The sequence below is a fragment of the Mustela erminea genome, chromosome 6 (genome assembly GCF_009829155.1).
Source record: "Mustela erminea isolate mMusErm1 chromosome 6, mMusErm1.Pri, whole genome shotgun sequence".
Classification (NCBI taxonomy): Eukaryota; Metazoa; Chordata; class Mammalia; order Carnivora; family Mustelidae; genus Mustela; species Mustela erminea.
In genome coordinates, this window is record NC_045619.1 from 142,640,421 (window position 1) to 142,660,136 (window position 19,716).

The following is a 19,716-nucleotide window of genomic DNA, read 5'->3' on the forward strand; positions in this document are numbered from 1 at the left end:
AGCTCCCCGGAGTCTCCCCTCGGCACTGCCCCTTCCGAAGACGGGTCTGCCTGAGTCTGCCATAGTTACTGGGTTGAACCATATGAAGTTGCTGATATTCTGGTTTTGACCCAAACGGTAATTTACACAGGTCAGCCTCACACGTAGAGATTTTACCTCTGAGAGTAAAAGCAAGTGCCTTCCCCTTAAGTTTTGTAGGAGTTCAGAATGACGTCATGACTACAACCTGTGCGAAATCAAGGAGGAAGAGAAGAGCCTCGCGACCTGAGTGCAGGTGACACAGAGCAGCGCCTTTTGGACAAACAGCCCCATGGACCCTTCACTTTGCTCCCAGGGAGCGCTCGGGGCCACTGGCGGTCAGAGCAGTCCTGGGGCGCCCCACCTGTGCAGGCCCATGCCCCTCCCGCGCAGGTGCCCAGACATCCCGGGAATCCTGACCTTGGCGGGTGCACATCAGCCAGCAGAAGTGAGAGTTCAGCTCAAATTAAAAGGCGTTTCTGGAAGCCAATGCGTCATTTTCTCTATGGACGGATACCCTACTGACAAAGGCAGAGAGTCATTTTCACATCTTACCCGCTATGTGATACACTTATTTCCTGCAATAATCGTGAAATGAGATACTGAAATAATAATAATGCACTGAAAAGATCAGAGTGAAAGTTTTCTTTTATGTAGCCATGTATGTAAACATACGTGTGTAAAATCACACTAATAAAAAATAGAGAAGAAAAGAAATACCACAGTACAAAAAATGTTCTAGAAATCTGACAGTAATTTAAATAAAAAGCTTGGACTTTAGTGTTTTGATGACATCATGCTATAACAATATTTTATCTAAATATTATTGTCCAGGAGCCTGTAAGTTCTTTTAAATAAAAACAAAGATTGCTAAAGGCAAAATCTAGGTAATTAAATCATACCATTAATTTAAGATTTCATACTCTTGATTTGTTTTTTAGTTCTAAACGAAGCAGTTAATAATTTAAATTGATTTAATTATTGAATTAATTATTGTAGAAATGGAAATAACCAGTTAATTTCTAGCTTAAACATATTTTCCTTCCTTAACAAAATATTCCAGGTCTGAAATAAAAATTTGCACTGTTTTCCGTTTAAATGCAAACACGCCAAGTGTTCTCAAAGAATGACTGAACTAAGTTAATTTCGTTTCCTTGCTCTTTGCAATTCTTGCGCTGAGAGCCTTCCCACAAATCTACTCTCTCAACTGAGGAATCTGTGGTACCACTGGGTGGGAGATGGGATCTGGCCTCGGGAAGCTGGAACCCTCTGGAGCCCTAGGGGCTGAGTCTGCGATCCAGCGCTAGAAAGCGGAGCCCGCATGGGGCTGAATTCCCTGCTGCGGAGACACAGCGTCAGTCCCAGAACCAGTGATAAAATGCGCCAAGTCAAAGCTGCCTGTGTGTTCCCAACACTCAACGGCAAGCAGTGTCCTTTAGAACCTAAGCCACCAGATGACTCCGTTCCCGCGAGGCGTGTTTGATGCCTGACGTTCCACAGTATTGTCAAGGCAGAGCGGTTACAGCAGACCTGCGGACCTGTGCTCCGTTTTACTATCGACGTTGAAGGCTCCCCAGGTGACACACCTGCTTTCTGCCCACGCCCAGCGGACGTTCCCACTGCCCACCCTTGAGTCGGCCCCTGACGTCTTGTGGGAAATACCGACAGCTCTGACTGTTACTGTCCCTCAATGCCTCCCAGCATTTTCCTGGGGCTGTGCTTGGGGCCAGCGTTAAGCCAGGGGCATACCCTCCTAAGCCAGCCGGGGACACTGGTTCCTGAAGCGTTTTGCAAGTTTTGCACAGTGTCTGCTCACATGTAGCCCCATCAACAGGGACATCTTACGTACGAGACGCCTCCTGCTTGGGCCCCGGTGTCGCTTATTGAGAAAAGCGGGAGGCAGCTGTCGAGCAAGTGGGTGAGGGAAAAACAGCATCATTTAACATGAATCACCCATGAGCTGCATTTCTCCTATAAGCTGATCTGGAATCCCAGATAGCCGCGGAGGATATGCGTACATGAATTAATACTGACTCGAGGAAAGCCTGTTCGTGAGCCTCTCTTGTATTTCTAATGACACGAGGAATTCCAAGAAACTTCACACCTCTTGGCAACACTGCTAAGGAGCTCATATATATATCGGCTTAGCCCAGATATATGTATTTATATGTGTGCGTATATATGTGCATATAGATGCGTATAAATACATTTAGTACTAATACATTAAATACATTTAATTTAATTAATACAATTATATTAATACAATTAATACAATTAAATTTAATTAATACATTAAAGCATTAAAATACATTTAAAGTGTATTAAAAATACATGAATAGCTACTCATGAGTGCTTGGAAGCACTGTAGCTAATGCTGCTAATTCAGAGAATTCTAATTCTCTCATTTCCAGAAGTGACCTCAGTGGTTTATTCGCAGAATTGAGGACACTTTCTGTGGGTTCTATCTTCACGCCATTGGGTGTCTCTTCTTCTCTGTGCCCCTCAGAATTTCAGAATCCCAGAACTCAAGGTACTGACGGCTGCTTTTCAGGTGGTGTCTTCACTGACCACGGATTTCAGGAGCTCCTAAGACTGTTACAGAGTAAATGTTCGTACTCCCTTCTTTTCTAAGCAGTGAGAACAAGTTCAGAGAGAAAAAGTTAGTTGCCTAAAACTCCCCAGACTCTTCAGGGGCCAAGCCAGACTCTACCAGCGTCTCCTGACCCTCACCTAGACGTCCTCCACCGCCAGAATGGTCTCCGGTGTTGTGAGTGGCACGTTTTACTGGAGTCCCACCTGTTCTACAAACACCATCTGAGACGCAGTGCTGTGCCAGCCTGTTAATGAGCCCAGTGGTGGGGGCTCACCGTGATGTTAGCAAGGCCACAGCATCGGGGCTGTGCTTCAGGTCCAAGAATTCCCTCCACGATGGGAAGAAAGGGTTTACGAGTCTGAGATCTGAGGGCATGTTAGAACCAGTAGACGTTCACGTGTTAGCATGGCCAATGGTCCCTGTGTTGAGTCACAGTACCGCAAGTTTCTCTGGCAGCACCCAGGGGTCAATGTGGTTGACTCTCTGACAGTCTGGCTGCTGTAACAAGCCATCACAGACTGGGACAGCCCTGGAGGGTACACGCTGGAGAGCAGGGTGACCGCAGGCTTGAGCTCCAGTGAGGCTCTTCTTCTGGGAAGCAGACCACTGTCGTCTCGTGTCCTCACAAGGCAGACAGAGGAGGGGGGTAGCTGATGCTCTCACGACTGTCACGGGGCACTGATCCCATCACAGTACCTCCAAATGCCATCCTAGTGGAGGTCAGCGTGCAGCGTAGGAACCTGAGGGAGGGCGTAGATGCTCAGCTCACAACATCCTTGTTATTGGCAGGTTCCATGTTTGCGACTTTACCTGCTTGCTTCCATTTATAACAACCCCAGATTAATACTTGCCGTGCTTTCGTGGTTGGATGTGGGCAGAGTGGCTGGACAGCTGAGTCAATGACCACCAGGTTCCCGGACGAGGCCGAGAAGGTGATGCTCTCCTGTTCCAGCTCTCACCCTGCAGGCAACGGTCCTTGCCATGGGAATTTAGTGCCATGTTTTTTACATTCCTGTGTCTTCCCTTGGAGATTTCGTTGTATAAAATGGCCCCCAAGCTCGGTGGGGAAGAGCTGTTGGTGCTCCCAGAAGCAGGAAGCCTGCAGACGTGGCTCACAGAGAAATCGTGGGCCCGAGCAGCTTCTCTTAGCCTTGGGGCCCGGCGCTGCTGTGCGATGTTAGCGACTGGGCAGTGTGTACTCTGCATGGTGTCGTTCAACGGGAACACGCAGGAAGCAAGGGTGGGCATGAAAACACCCTTCAGAAACACCCTGCGAGACTCGCAGGAACCCGAGCCTGTGTTTGCCCAGGAGTCATGGTTCAGTGTTTGCTAATTCAGGGTCCACAGCAGCTGCGTCGAGTGTAACTGCCACACATAACCAGAATCGGGCGTACCCCCAGATTTCTTCATGAAGAGGATGAGTATCCCCACAAGTGGAGAGAGAAATATTTCAAATTGGCTCAGGTCAGGGCAGGTTTTCTCATTATTTGTTTTAGGTTAAGCTGGGTGCAGCCACCAAATGAGTTAAGAAAAAAAAAAAAACTGCTGGCTTTCAAACTCTGGATATCGGAATTTCAAGGAAGGGTCTTCGATTCTCTGTTAACGGGTATAAATCCCTGTGTGTTTTATGGAATGGGGTGGTGTGTTAACTGGCTTAGGATGTTGTGGGTAAATTTATCGATACATTGTCCCTTGACACTTTAACATTAATTACCTTTAAAAAAATCCTCTTACAGGGGCACCTGGGTGGCTCAGTGGGTTAAAGCCTCTGCCTTCGGCTCAGGTCATGATCCCAGGGTCCTGGGATCGAGCCCCGCATCGGGCTCTCTGCTCAGCGGGGACCCTGCTTCCCTTCCTCTCTCTCTGCCTGCCTCTCTGCCTATCTGTGATCTCTCTCTGTCAAATAAATAAATAAAATCTTTAAAAAAATCCTCTTACAATTGTTTATGGTCGTCTTGTTCAGCAAGCCTCTCGTTAATCGTGGGAAACCAAGCTGCAGTTGAACACTGTTGACTTATCACAAATTCCAAAATAATAAGATACAAACTGTGGATCTGTTAGGGCTGACCCTTGCCTCCCATGCTCAGGGGTGAAGGCAAGGCGTGGATTTACAGACAGGAATTGCATCTCACCTAAGCCGTGGTCACAACCTCCCCTTTCCAGCAGATTCTTTGTCAGAGCAGCTAATGGGCAGCAAATTGGTTGATTTGAGTTGTATCCCCTTGCTCTACCCTGGGGATGCAGCTAACGAGAAGCAAAATGACCAAGATGGCAGCAGAACAGAAGAGAGTCCACAAAGCACCGTGACGTTAACTGGGCTCTGGACGACCAAGGCTTGATTATGAAATAGAAGAGGAAATTGTGCACACACACACACACACACACACACACACACACACACACAAAAGGACAGGATTTACTTTTTTCTTTTTAAATATTAAGTTCACTTCATTAATAAATATGTGGCTTTTTTCAAATAAAAAGCTTCAAATCAAAAGAAGTATATGTAGTAAATGTTGACTTGGAAGTTAAGATCTTACGTTGTACATTTGAAAGGCATAACAGATGCTTTGCATTTTTCAGTTATTTTTCTAGGTCTGTGTTTGAGTGAAAATCTATTCCTGAGCAATTTAGAAGCAACTAAAAAAGCAATTTAGAAGTGCTCTCTGTCTCATGCCTTTCAACTGCCTTTTCAACTAATGTTAATAGCCCACCACACGTCCGGATGTTTTCTAGGTATCTTGAGTTGCACGTGTGTGTGTATGATATAATAATAATTTGAGAAATGGCAACTTCTTCAGCCATGTGAGATCACAGAAGAGTTTACAGAGAATGGAAAGTCTTTCCTATTTTTGGATGGATTTTATTATTTCTACCTTTAAATGCATAGCTACTATGGCAATTGTTTAAAAGAACCATGATAGTTGTGCTCTTGGGAATCTTAAATATATATTGTTTTAAGTATACCTTGAATTTTCTGATGGATCTTTAGTAACTCAAATCATCAGTTAAGACTTCATCCTGATGGGATGACTGGGTGGCTCAGTCGTTAAGCTGCTGCCTTTGGCTCAAGTTGTGATCCCGGGGTCCTGGGATCAAGGCCCACATCGGGCTCTCTGCTCAGTGGGGAGCCTGCTTCTCTCTCTGTCTCTGCCTGCCTCTCTGCCTGCCTGTGATCTCCCTTTCTCTCTCTCTCTCTCTGACAAAAGAAAAAAAAAAAAAAAGCTTTATCCTGAATCGTTGAAGAAACAATAACTAGAGACTATGAACTCCGGGAAACAAACTGAGGGTTCAGAGGGGAGAGGGCTGTGGGGGTGGGTGAGCCTGGTGGTGCGTGTTAAGGAGGACACAGACTGCAGGGGGCACTGGGTGTTCCACGCAAACAAGAAATCATGGAACACTGCCTCAAGAACAGAGGGAGGACTGTACGGTGACTCACACAACAAAAAAGAAGGAATACCAACTGAAACCTGGTTGTCACATGAGTATATAAATAAAGGAATTCTGGCACACACAAGCACACACATATTTTTGTATTTTGTATATAGATTTTTTTTAAAATTGGTGGGTGGAGGACAGAGGTGTGACTAACAATAGTGCATGAAAGAACTGCTTCGATTCTGAGCACAATTCAGTATTTTTTCAATCTTTGATGTGTACAAGTCAGATTGTCCCGGGCATGGTGATGAATCAGATCAGAGGAATGGAGACTGGTGGGGGAAGGGCAGCTTGTCATTGTGTGGCTGAAACTCCCTGTTTCCTCAGAAGAGGGACAAAGTTCTCAGTATGAGGGATCTTCTTGGAAATGGTCTCATGGTTAAGCATCTGGCCTCCTCTTGACCACAGGCAGGGGCAGAGTTGTGACGTGCTGCTCTCTCCCTACTCTTGGGGCTGCTGATATGCAGGAGTGGGGGAGGGAGACACTGGCACTTGTGTCCATGTGGTCCTTATGCTCCTAGTGTCCTTGACCCATAGGCAAGAAGAGCTATATTTCCAGGACTTTGCACAGCAGAAGCACGTTGACTAGCCAGTGACCGAGCCAGAAGTGGATAGAGGTGATAATTCCAAGATGGGGGCCATGACGGGCCGTCTCTGTGAGCCCACACCCATGGTTCCCACCAACATTATGGAAGCAAAGAATCTAGAAGACCCAAAGAGACCATGAAATAATTTCCCAACTGGAGAAGATGGGGTGTCTTCTGCATGTGAATGGAGATCCTACTGGCATAGAGGGGGCTTGGGAGTAATAAACTGAGTGGAAAGGTCTGTGAACACCTGGTTTGTGGTGTGCAGCTGCTGGACAATTCTACCTCACACCCCTTCCTTTTGTTTAAAAGAAAACTTCTTCTGGGAAAAAGAATTTCTTTGCTATCATGAGTATAAATTTCTAAGTCATGTTCCTTTTTTAAGAGCATGACACATGACTGTCAGATATGTGATAGTCATGGCTATTGCGTTTTATGAGAAGAGGGTGTGTTTCCACTTCCATAACCGTCTGTGAGATGCCTGCTTTCTGAGCAGGTGCTTTCTACCGGTCTTGGGTGATGGAAAGGATGACAGGTACATTGATCAAATTTCCCCTATTATCTCTGTAATGATTCATGATCCATTGGCTATCTTTCAGCTCAAGTTGGGCAATAATATGACTGCCTTCAGCTTATCGGAGGAAGCCTATCAGACCCTCCTTAATGCCTGAGAAGTGTAATGTTAGACTTGGTTAAATCACATTCTGATAGACGTTAGTGTTACAGTTTTTTATTCCCGCCTCTGTAATAGGATTATCCCCCATCCTTGCCATGACTACCTCTAGAAGGCATATCCTTATCCTATGCCATCGTGGACTTAGCTGTGTGACTTGCTCTGATCAATGTGAGCAGGGAGGTTTAAACGTTTGTTGTAAGGTCCAGCTTGGCCTCTTATGGGCCTCTCTCACGAAGACATTGTCTCTGGAGAGGGGCTGTTCCCTCATCGGGGTCCCCAGAATGGGAAGGCATGGAGTCAGCCAAGCTGCAAGAGACCTGTGGCTTAAGACAGAGGCCTGAGCAACTGGCAGCCCTCAGTTATGTGGGTAGGAAACAAGTGTTTGTTATTTTGAGCCATGGAGATCTGGGGGCTGTTTGTTACATAGTGAGTGTGTGTGGCTGATACATACACCCCAGGGGCCATGAGAGAAGATCATATTGGGCAAAGCCTGAACAAAGAGTGGAGGCAGAGAGCCAAACCAGGAACGTCAGTTCTTCATTGCCACGATAATGGTATGCAACAAGGAAACTTAGTGTCTTAGAAAGAGAGGACTTGATTTAGCTCAGGAGTGTGTGTGTCTAGGAAACCATGGCTCTTTGTAGCTGTGGGATTCTCTTGGTCTCGGTGGGACTTGCCCATCCATGTGGCAGAAGTTAGACTATGAAAAGGGCCATAGAGCCCGCTCAGACCTCATTGTCCAGCAAGCTGCCCAGGCATGTTCAGATGGCAATGTTAGAGCAGAAGTGGAAATGCACAAGGGCTTTTTTGTATCACATCTGGTGTACAAAATGGTGATATCAGATGTGTTTGTATCACATCTGGTAACAAACAGAAGTATATGATGCCTTGACCCAAATGAGGGGGGGGTGCCACAGAGTTAAATGGCAAAGGGCAAGGATACTGGAAGGGTGAAGATGTGGGAAGATTTGGCAACCTACCACCAAAAGACTAGACACATAAAATGGGGCGAGGGGTAAATGCAGGTAAGGGATAGGAAGCGTGTTGGTGTAGGCAGCCCGCGAAGTGGGGGGAAGAGGTTGTGTGGGGCTCAAACCATTGGGACGCACCTGATGGTTCTTCTGGCTCCGCCCAGACTTCTTTGCAGACTCTGGTGATCATCCTGCCTGATAGGATCTGTGAGGTCTACTTTATGTGTCAACGTGGTGGAGCTACTGGATGCCCAGAAAGCTGGTGAAAGGTGATATCTGAGTGTGTCTGTGGGACATCTCTAAAGGAGGTTAACATTTGAATCAGTAGACTGAGTACAGAAGATCTGTCCTCAATAGGGCATCAGACTTTATCCCATTTACTCAGGGGCTGAGTAGGACAGTGAAGTTGAGGAAGGGTTAAATCTCTTTCTGCTTGAGCTGGGGCATCCATGTTCTCCTGCCCTCAGACATCAGAGCTCCTGGTTCTTGGGCCTTTGGATTGGGACTGGAATTTCGCTGCTAGCTTCCTCAGGTATCCAGCATGCAGATGTAAGATCACGGGACTTCTCAGCTTCCATAATTACGTAAGTCTACCCCTCACAGTACATTTCTTTCTATCTATCTATGCATACCTCATGGGTTCTATTTCTCCAGAGAACACTGACTAATGTAGGATCTAACGAAAATGCACATTTTAATTCATGCTCAAGCTGGTTATTCTCAGGGCCCAGGACTGGCGTTTTATACCCAACTATGTGGTGAAGAACATTAGCTAAGAGACCACAGGAAAAGAAAGACAGAGTATGGATTGATTCCTGATGCTGTTAGCCATAGTCTACTAACATAGGTTGCAAATTTCTTATTTAGGTATCTGAATTTGCTTTTGGGTCGATAAACTGTGATTTTTGCCTGGAATGAGAGTGTAGGGGCAAAACTACCAAGAAAATATCTCTCTTCTTGCATTGGGTGACAATTTCCTAGCATTGAGAGCTAATTGCCAAAATCTAATGCTTCATACTATTGCGGGAGCAGATTACATATTTTCTGAGTAACAGCTTTCACGTCAGTGATTTAAAAAAATGAATAGAATATATTCGCGTATATTCTGTAAAATTCAGGGATGAAATCCTACAGAGCATATTTTCCCCAATAAGTTATTTTTCTTCCATTAGATAAAAAGTGGAAATTTGTATAGGGGAAAGTACTCAGGGCTTAGTTGATTGATCTTTGCTATTTGTGAAAGTGTTTCTTTGAGTCACTTACAATTGAAATAAGATTTAAAAACTTTACCACGTTGATTAAAATATCCCTAATACTGATGTGTGCACTGAAGTGAGTGACAAGGCAGAGAGAAACCATAAACAAAATACTTACGGATCCCCAGAAATAGTTAAGACATTTCTGAGCTTAATTACCAAGCACAGAAGGACGCTGTATCCCTGCTGTCTCCTGGCGACACACAGGAGAGATCCATGGCAACCGTCCACTTCCAGGAACCGCCCCTCAGCTGGAGAGCACAGTCTACATGGTACTGGGGAGAATGCTTGCGATTAGCTCAGTCTTTAGTGCATGGCGTTGCTGTCCAGATAGGAAAGTCACCAGGATAACCTCAGAACCCCTGAGCAAAGCAGAGGAGAAAGTGTCTGTGGAATTTGGTACAATCAGTCCTTTTCTTGGCTCTGTCCAATCCCTTGATAAGACCATAAAACACATTCTTCACTTCTGTTCTCTTGTCTTTGAATTCTAGCATTTCCTTTCAATTCTTTCTCAGCATTTCCATCTCAGCATACACTACACATCTGTTCTCGCTTACTGACCAACTTTTTTTTTTATGAAAGCCCTTAGTGTATTAATCATACTAGCTTTGAAGACCCTGCTCTGCTAATTTCTACCCTAACAAAGTCTGGTTCATGCCTGCTTGTGTGTTTTGTCTTTCGGGACAGAAAGATAAATTTTCTGTTGAAAACTGGACATGAGGTACTAGATAAAATGAACTGGGTATGGGTTCTTGTAGTTTCTGTCTGTGAATTTCCACTTTGGTAAGTTGTGACTTTCTGTATCCACCTGTCTGTCCCTCCGGTGCTGGGGCTAGGGATAGACCCTGTGACCTCAATTCTTTGATGAGTCTCAGAAGAGTTGTGATTTTCAGTTTGTTCAGCATTTTTTTTTTTTTTTTAAATCTTGGACAGAGTGATGACTTCTAAGCTAAGCTTCTTACATGCTGGACCAGAGACTGGAAGTAAGTGTGGTCAATCCTTTATGAAACAATCCACGGTTCCTCCTTAATCAGCAGGACGAAGGGCACATGTCCTCAAATAAAATAGCTAATAGGGACACATTCCGGTTAGGAGATGGCTGTACACACAGACACACAAACCGATTCATTTTATCCTTCTCTCCATGGCCCTGACGCACTTCCCACATAAATTTACTGACAATATGGAATTTGGTTCATATTAGAAAATCAGAAGTTATGTGTTTGGAGGTGAACAGAAGTTTATTTTTGAACAATTCTACGCTATTTTCTGCTCAGCTTGGCCCTGAAAACCTTGAGAAGAACACTGAAGAAACAGAAATGAGCACCGGGGACACTCTGAGACTTGACGAGTATGATCTTGGGGACAGCAGCGTAAGCATGGGCTAATTCCGTCCGAGAGAGATGAGACTGGTCCTCTTGACCCGGTTATCGGATCGTGTACTCCTCCAAGACGAGGACGGAGCACACTGCAAAATGCACAGGGCTATGCCAGGCTCATGGGGTCACCGATAAATGTTGGTAGTGACAGTGACTAGTTAGACCTCGTCTTGCTGCCTAGCACAGTGCCAGGCACACGGGGATTTGCCGTGGGAAAATGAATGGACTCTACCAAGTACAGCACATTGCCCAGATTTTCTTTCTCTGCTCCAGAGAACAGACGTGGCGGACATGGGTTTACATTTACACAGTTAGTGGAGTTAATTATAGGAAATAACCCTTCTGGTATTTCTGGGAGCATTTGCTGGGAAAAGTCAAGCACTTTCTTTCCCGTCAAATATTTAAGGTGGGGAGATTTAATTTTAATCCTACTTGATAGGGCTTGGGTCAACTTTAAAATTATAATATTTAAAAATCTCTTCAAAAGACTTTTCTTGGAGGAAGATTATCCTTCTATGCTTAAAACAGGAGCACATCATTATTGGAGCGTTTCTTCTATTTCCTCCCATTGTTCTGTCCGCTCCATGGCTTGGCTGGAGACCATTAACCTTGTCCCATAGATAATCCACTGGTAATATTCACCATTTCCCCCTGGATATTAGAATAAAAGACAGACAAGTGTGTTCTTATGTGTTTCTTAGTGGCTTCCTTCAAAAAGGAACATTTACACTGGGAGGTGATGTCTTTTCCCTTGCGTCGGGAACGGAGGAGGGTGGTGGTAAAGAGGGCCGGAGCCGGTGGCTGGGCTTCCTCGCCCGCGGAGTGACTTAGTAATGTGTTCTCGTAATGAACCAGCAGCTTTCCAGGTCCAGCTCCTCCCAGGTTCAAAGCCAGACAAGTTAAAGTTAATCAAGTGCAAAATGGCTCAGATTAGTGCATTGCCAGTCGAGTGACAGGCAAAGTAGGAGAGTCCTGGGGCCGGCAGCGCCCCCTCTCCCAGAGGCCCTCTCCTTCCTCCCTGCGAGCTGTGGTGTGAGCGGCTCGGAAGAGAATTGCCATCACGTCACCTCCCCCTCGAGGGCCTTCATGCTCCGGCGCCCCACCACGCACGGACGTGCGGCCGCTAATGAGAGGGGCCCACCGGCGGGAATGCAATTCCACGTAGACGTTTCCACCAAAATGGATTATTTCAGCCTCGTTGGTCACAGACCCTGCAGTTTTCCAGCGATTCATCTTACTATTAATAATGTCAGAGAATTTTCGGCCCTCGAATTACATCATGACAAATGGGAGCCACGGAGTGTGCTAGGCTGAGGCCAGGCACTGTCAGGCCTGATAAATCGGATCCCTGGGATAGTTTATAGTTTATAAAGCACCGAATGGATGCGGCCGCCGGTGAGGGACAGAATTAATGTCGCCGGATAGGCGGCTGCCTGGGCCGGAGGGGCGCTGAGGAAAGCCTTTTACAGAAACGCCGTTGCCCTGAAGGCAGGAGTGGCAACCCGACGGGAGGGAGTCCCATGGGGAAATAATGTGCTTCTGAGACCCGCGGCGGGTGCTGGTCAGGGAAGGGGATCCCGGGGGTGCGGGGGCACAGGAGGGGGGAAGGAGGTCACAGCGGCTTGTCCGTAATGGAGAACAGCGAGGACAAGGGCCTGGGGGCCGAAGGAGCCCTGTTCGAGGAGCCGGTGGCATTTTCCAGTCCTGGGTGGGTGTGGCGGCAGCTCCTGGCAAGTGCAGTGCCGACAGCTCCCGGTGTCCCCCAGAGCCCTGTCCCATCTGCCCTGCCAGGCCAGAGTCCTCCAGCTTGGGGCCAGCGCCGATACCCCCATCCGCCCTACGCGTGACGATGCTCCGGTCGGGTCCGCACGCAGGAACCGGAGCTCGTTCCTCCTCTCTGACCACTTCTGTGAGCGGCGCTGGCCGGGAAGCAGGAGGACCGCAGCTTTGAAAGTGTGCGGGTTCAGCAAACCGCATGGCAGTGATGACTGTGAGCTCCTAAAATTGGAGGCCGGGTTCCAGTTTTGTTGGATGTTGGGAAAGGTCGGTCTTTCAATGTTTCCCTAATGAGTTCGCTACGGACGTGATGATTGTCACAGACCTCTGAGCCGTTTCTGCTCCTGGCCTTGTTTCTGCTCTCTGTTATCTGCCTTCGAAGAGACTTTTACCCGCGTTCTCTCTGGAGGGGATTAAAGCAGATAAACTAACGAAACCCCTCACATTTTTGTAGCTTCTCGTAACTGCATGATATTAAAACAAAAGTGGGAAGTGTTACATTTTTGTGCAAATGGATTGATCCAAAGGCCAAGTCAACACGTGGCAGCCCTGACCCTTTGTTCACTTAGTTTCTCTTTTTTATGGCTTTTATGACGGCCTGGACTGGAATGCAAGATGGGACTCCAGCTCCTGAGTCACTTTCTGACCATGTAGGATGGAGATGTACGTGTGCTAAATGTCTAGAAAACATTTAAAACAATCTACAAGTAAATGTGGATGTATCTATCATTGGGCAAAACGATGCAGTGGGCTGCTGTGGGAGATTGTCTCTTTTGGGTGAAGCCATTGGGGGATTTTTAGGACAGAAAGGATCCAATATGGGCCTCACTTGGGGCCTTTCTCTTGAGACCATAGCGGGATACTGAGGGAAATCTAAGCAGAACCACGGTGAGAGACAGCGTCCTCAAATAAAGCCGTGTCCCTCCGGATGGCTGTGAGCACAGCTTGGTCAGCACAAACCGCCCGGGAGACGAGACAGTCCCTGAGCAGACCTCCTGACGGAGCGTCAGCCTGCAGGAGGCTGGCCAAGGTCTTTACTTCCCTGTTTTTCAAAATCTCGGATAAAAGGCTCCTCCTAAAGCCCACCCTGACTTGTGAGCGATCAGAGTGAGGGAAGGAGCAGGAATGTCAGGCCATCCCCGGGGAAAGGCGAGCGTGGAGGACACGGGACGCTGACTTTGTCCTGGGGAGGGAGGGTCCCACGGCTCGCTTTCCCACCTGAGAGTCCCACCGGCCCGCCCACCTTCCCCTGCCCAGAGGCGTCGGTGGGGACGGAGAAGCGCTCCTCTTTGTAGCCCGTTCTCCGCCTGCAGGTGCTTTCTGAGAGCAGAGCGATGTTTCCCCTCAGGGACCACATGCAGGCGCCCGGATCCGACGCGGAGAAGGAGGTGACTGCGGAGATCACGCTCGTGCTTTGCCTTTACCCGCCCCGGGTTTGAAACGGAAAGCCCCGAACCCCGGGTGCCAGCTCAGTCCCTGCCGGCCTGGGGCGGTCGGTCACCCTACACTGTGAACGTTTGCCCGATGTGTGACTTAGTTGGGGGACCATCCGCTTAGCTTTTTGTTATTTTGACTGGTTTTTATACTTGTTGTGGCATATAGTTCTTAAACGATGCTGTGCGACCTCTGAAGGCACACACGGCTTCCTTCTTAGGACAGAGTTACACAGGTTTGGCTTCTCCACGATGGGAGAGCGTAGTCATAGACAAGGCGTAGTCCTGCCCACGGTTATCTGTGATGCTAAGAGTGTTCCTCCCAGGAAGAGCGTTTTGCTTCTCCTGTCTCTTCTCGGGTCTGTGTCCTTCCAAACCTACTCCATTTCAGGTGCTCATGGTTGTCCCTGCCCTAGTGGCCTTGGTGGCCGACTTTCTGCTTCCCGAATGGGCAATTCTAGCGGACGAGGATGTACATGAGTACCTGTTCTCCTCCCCAGACGGCGCAGGGCTGGGGCGGGCCGCCCCAGAAGCTCCTCTCTCCTTGCAAGCCGATGGCCGCGTTCAGGATGGCCAGAGCTGCTAGGAGCCCGATTCCAAAGCCGCTTCACGTTCCTCAACTAGGACTTACGTGAGGCGACGTTCATCGGTCTCAAGAGCTTAGGCAGATGAAGAGTATGGGCAATTCTTCCTTGAGTTGATTTGGTTTGGCTGGTCAGGTCCTTCTCAGCTCAGCTTTTCTTAGTCAAAAAACACTGTCTCCTCCATAAGGTGATGGGATGCATGCTAAGCTAAAAAAACAAAACAAAACCCAATATCTTGAACAAAAATATAAGCTTTTCTTACTAGATGTGCTATGTATGATAGAAATGCAAGGGGATATCTATACTCTGCCTGTCCACGGAAGTGGGTTCACTGCTCTGGAAGGGAGAGGCTGACTTTGAGCCCCGGCGTCGAGTGAGGAGACCGCGGCGGGGACGCACCTGGCTGTGCTGATGGCCCACGAGAGCCCCCAGCACGCTGAGTTCTAGTCACTTTGAAGCCCATGCTCAGGGAAACAGGAAGGGGGCTCAGCCCAGCGCTGCAGAGTGTGAAGCCCCTCGATCCCTCTTGTGACTCTGCGGAGGTCTCTAAATTGGGAGTAATCTTGCATAGCCCGCGGGCTCCCTCCATGGGGTCCAGCCAGGTGAGCTAAGGATGAAATGTGACGGCGAGTCCGGGGCCGTTAACTGTAATGGACGTGCCATGTCAAAGGCAATAAACCAGCGGGGACACACAGACTCGAGGGCTGCTTTTATGAACACATCCAGAGGCTTATCGAACAGCAATCACGGACACACTGACGGAGGAGACAAGGCTTTCCTGAGAGGCTCTCGGAGGGAGCAGAGACCTGCCCCTGCTCCCCAACAGATCCGAGACCAGATGCGCCTCCAGCATGGTGGGATGCGTGTCGGAGACGCTCCAGACACACCCCTTGTCTGGGACGGGGGCAGCTAATGACTTCAGAGGAAAATAAGATTTACAGCTACGAAATGGCCACAGAGTTAGGAAAGAAAGAAAAAACACAATCCGTGAAGCAGGTAGGATTTATGATACAGGGGAGCTGGGAGGCTCGAGGAAGGCCCTGAATGAACTAGATCCAAACCGCATCTCGTAGCCGGAGGGCCGCTGTGATGTCCCACGGGGTCGCATCTGCGACTGATTCCCCACCTGCCCCCCACACGTCAGGGGCTTCGCGGCGCTAGGATTTCTCCCGTGTCAGTATCTTCGTGTCCTCTCTCGGTTTTATCTTCAGCCTCTTTTGTGCTTTCTAAAATGGAAGTACGGTTGATACACGGTGCTGCGTGGGTTTCCGACGTGCACCACGGAGCTCCGACAGCCCTGGGCCTGGCTCTGTGCCGTGTCTGAGCGCTCTTCCTCCCTCACCTACTCGCCCCGGCCCCCACACCCCACCCGCACCCGCTCCCCGTCCCCTCTCTCTCCCCTCCCAGAACAAGCACTTTGTTCTCTGTTTCCCTCTGTTGTTCTCTTGTCTCCTTGTTCCTCTGTTTTGTTTCTCAAACACCTTCATTCTTACAAGGGCTCCTGTCCGTTTCTCTGGAAAATGTCATCCTCAACTTCCTGTCCCGAGGAAGGGATTCCCTGCCCTCCAGCAAGCTGCCACACCATTCAGAGATCACATCTAATCTGTTAAGATTTTATTCCCGTGTCTGCTTTTTGTCTACGTTTCGTGGCATTTTCTTCTCTTTGTGCAGCTAAGATAGCATTCGGCCTGGGACATAGTAGCTACTCAGTATTTGTGGAATGAATGAAACCGTCATCATGGAAACATGGTTTAAAAAGGCAGATAGCACGCGGATGGTCACGTACACTCAGAGCTCGGTGGTGACTTGACCGGCTCAGATTTGCTTTCTACCAGAGACTAAGCCTGCTTTCACCAAAGCTGTCTGCAGTCGTAGCTACACACCTCGAATCTTTCCCTCTCACTTCTCTTTCCACCTTCCTTAATTTTTTGGTGTTGGGGGGCGTAGATGATATATTATTCATTTCCTATGTTTTTTTAACAACCCTGAAATCAAGACCCAGGCTGAGATCAGGAGTCGGAGGCTCGAGAGACTGAGTTACCCAGACCCCCCGCATACCTATTTTTTTACATTAAAAGAAGTACTCTGTTCTTGCCCTGCAAGAGCGAGTTCTGTTTATGCGACCACATGATGTAAACTACATCAAATAGATGCATACTGTAAAATATGAATTCTCCCTTTTCTATCCCACCCCCACTTGCTGACCTCAGTTTTACTGTGCAAAGAGAGGCAACTTCTGTTAATAGTTTGGAATATACACTTTCGAACAATTTTCTCTCCACTTATGAACTTCCTAGTGTGTCCTTGCATCGCCATCTACTTATCGATTTCTGCCCTCTTCTTTGTTATTTCCTATTCTCTGTTTTCTCTGGGCTTATTCTCCTGTTCTTTGGGTGTCTTCTGAAGCTGAACGCTTAACTCATCAATTTCCTGCCTTTCTTCTTTCCTATGTGAGCATTTAAGGCTAAATTGCCCCTAAGTAGTGTCTCTGCAGCATGCTACAATTTTTGACATTTTCAAAATTATAGTCCAGTCCCAGGTTATTTCTCATTGACATTATGATTTCCTCTTTGAGAAATAAAATATTTACCAAATATTTTAAAATTATGAAATGTTTTTGTTTGAGAGAGTGTGTGGTTCATTCCTGAATTAATTGCTCTGTAGTTAGAGAATGCAAGTGGTGTTCTTGGACACCCTCACTGTGCCTGAAATTTTGCATGTGCTTAAAAGGTCTTACGTCTGTCTAGTTCTGACGTCTGTGCTTCTTCTGTGTTTCTTTTTTTCTTTCTTTTTTGTGTTCTCTTTTCGATTGGATAAATGCTTTTCAAAAAATACTTAACTCTCTTACTCTCTGTTTATTGTGCAATCTGCATACAGAAAAATGCTCAAATCTTAAGCATCACAATTCAAGTAGCTGGAACAAATCCAGACCCCTAAACCCTTCCCTGAAAGATGTGAATAGTTCCATGGTGCCAAACGTTTCTGCGTGCTCCTCTAGAGCCCGTCTGCCTTCCACCGGCAGCAGACCCTATACTCTCATTAATATGAGCTGTCTTGGAGCTCATGAAAATGCGGACTCTTCCGCATCCCCCTACTCTGGCTCAGCACATTTTGGAGCTTCTGCAGGGTTGCTGAGTGGAGTACTTGGTTCCTCTGAAGACCCTGTGCAGTAGTATTCAATCGTATGAGCATGCTGTTACCTCCTTATTCAGTCTCTCTTGATGGATACGAGTGCCATCTCGGTTCTTAGCTGTTCAGAATAAAGCCGCCCCGGACATTCTTCCCCGCGTCTCCTTATGGATGGGCATTCTTTGCTTCCCTTGGGTAAATGCCCTGTAGTGGAACTTTCCATTGGTTGGGGACATCCGTGGTTAAGCTTGTAAGAAACGGCCAGACCGTTGGCCGAGTGGCATTTCATGCCCCGACAGCAACGTGTGACACTTTGGGGGTAGTTTCAACCCATTGTCGATATGTGAGGTGGTCCAACTGGTTAATTTGACTCTTCTGTGCTGGACAGGGGTACCTCAGGGCAGCTCTAATTTTCATCTCCCTGATGACCAAGAATATCGAGCACTTGCATATACATATTCACTGTTGAAATACCATTCTTTGTGAGGTGTGTACCTTTTTTTTTAAATTTTTTATTTTTTATAAACATATAATATATTTTTATCCCCAGGGGTACAGGTCTGTGAATCGCCAGGAGGTGTGTATCTTTATTCTGCTTATATTTTTAATCATCCTTGGGGAGCTGCATTGTTGAGACACTGGATTTCTGTCATTTCACAGAGAGAGTTTTGTTTTGAAATAGTTCCTCCCTGAATGGGTCTTTGATTCTTTTTTCTTTTAAAGTATTTTTTTTGAAGATTTTATTAATTTATTTGCCAGAGAGAGAGAGAGAGAGCGCGCACAAGCAGACAGAGCAGCAGAGAGAAAAGAAGACTTCTCAATGAGCAGGGAGCCCAACATGAGACTCGATCCCAGGACCCTGGGATCATGACCTGAGCTGGAGGCAGAGGCTTCACTGGCTTAGCTGCCCAGGCATCTCAGAGTCCTTAATTCTTTAGATGCTGTTTTCTCTTTTGTTTTGCTTTGCTTTCACTTGTTAAGATGTGCCTGGAGTGGCCTTTATATCAGAGCTGATAGAGCCCTCCCCGGCCTTGGCTGAACACACGGGAGTTTGTGGTGTCTGCACACTCGGAACGTTGGAACGTCTACTGAACATCCGACCTGAACATTTGAACATGCATCTTTCATAATATATGAATGAGGGAACCAGCACACTCAGAGCTACTTGTAAAATAAGATCAGGTTTATTGGGTGAGGGCACAGACAGGGAAGCCTCTGAGTCCATGCTTCCTCTTCCTCCAACAAGCAGAAGTCCGTCTTGGTCCAACGTGACTGCTGGGGAAGGACTCCCTGGAAAGGGGCTGTGCTCTCTCCAGAGGGAAGTCTGATGGGTCAGGAGAGCACTCATGAGCTCACAGTGATAACCCTGCCTGATTTCTCTACACAGCCTCACTGAGAATACTGGGGTCTTGATGAACTTAGAATAGAGAAACTGTGATTAGGGTTGAGAAATCATGTTAGAAGCAAAGGTGACTATTTTTATGTTGTCAAGGGGATGTGGTTGGACAGTTGAGCCAGAAGAGGGCAGGAAATGATGCCGACAACTCCAAACAAACTTTCTGGACAACACCTTAAAGTGGGGGTCACCTCTTTGCATATTTGCTATTTTCACATTATGATATAATGCACCTACCATGACATTTAGAAATGCACAGGTCTGTGGTTTTAAGGATGCTCACAAGAAAGAGAAACCTGTGGGCATCAGCTCTCACTCTCCAGCTGTCTCCCCTCAGCCTCTGGTAGCTGCTCCTCAGGGTTCTGAGTACAATGATACAATGATGCAATGAGTGCAATGATACAATGAGTATAATGATACAATGAGTACAATGATACAATGATACAATGAGTATAATGATACAATGAGTACAATGATACA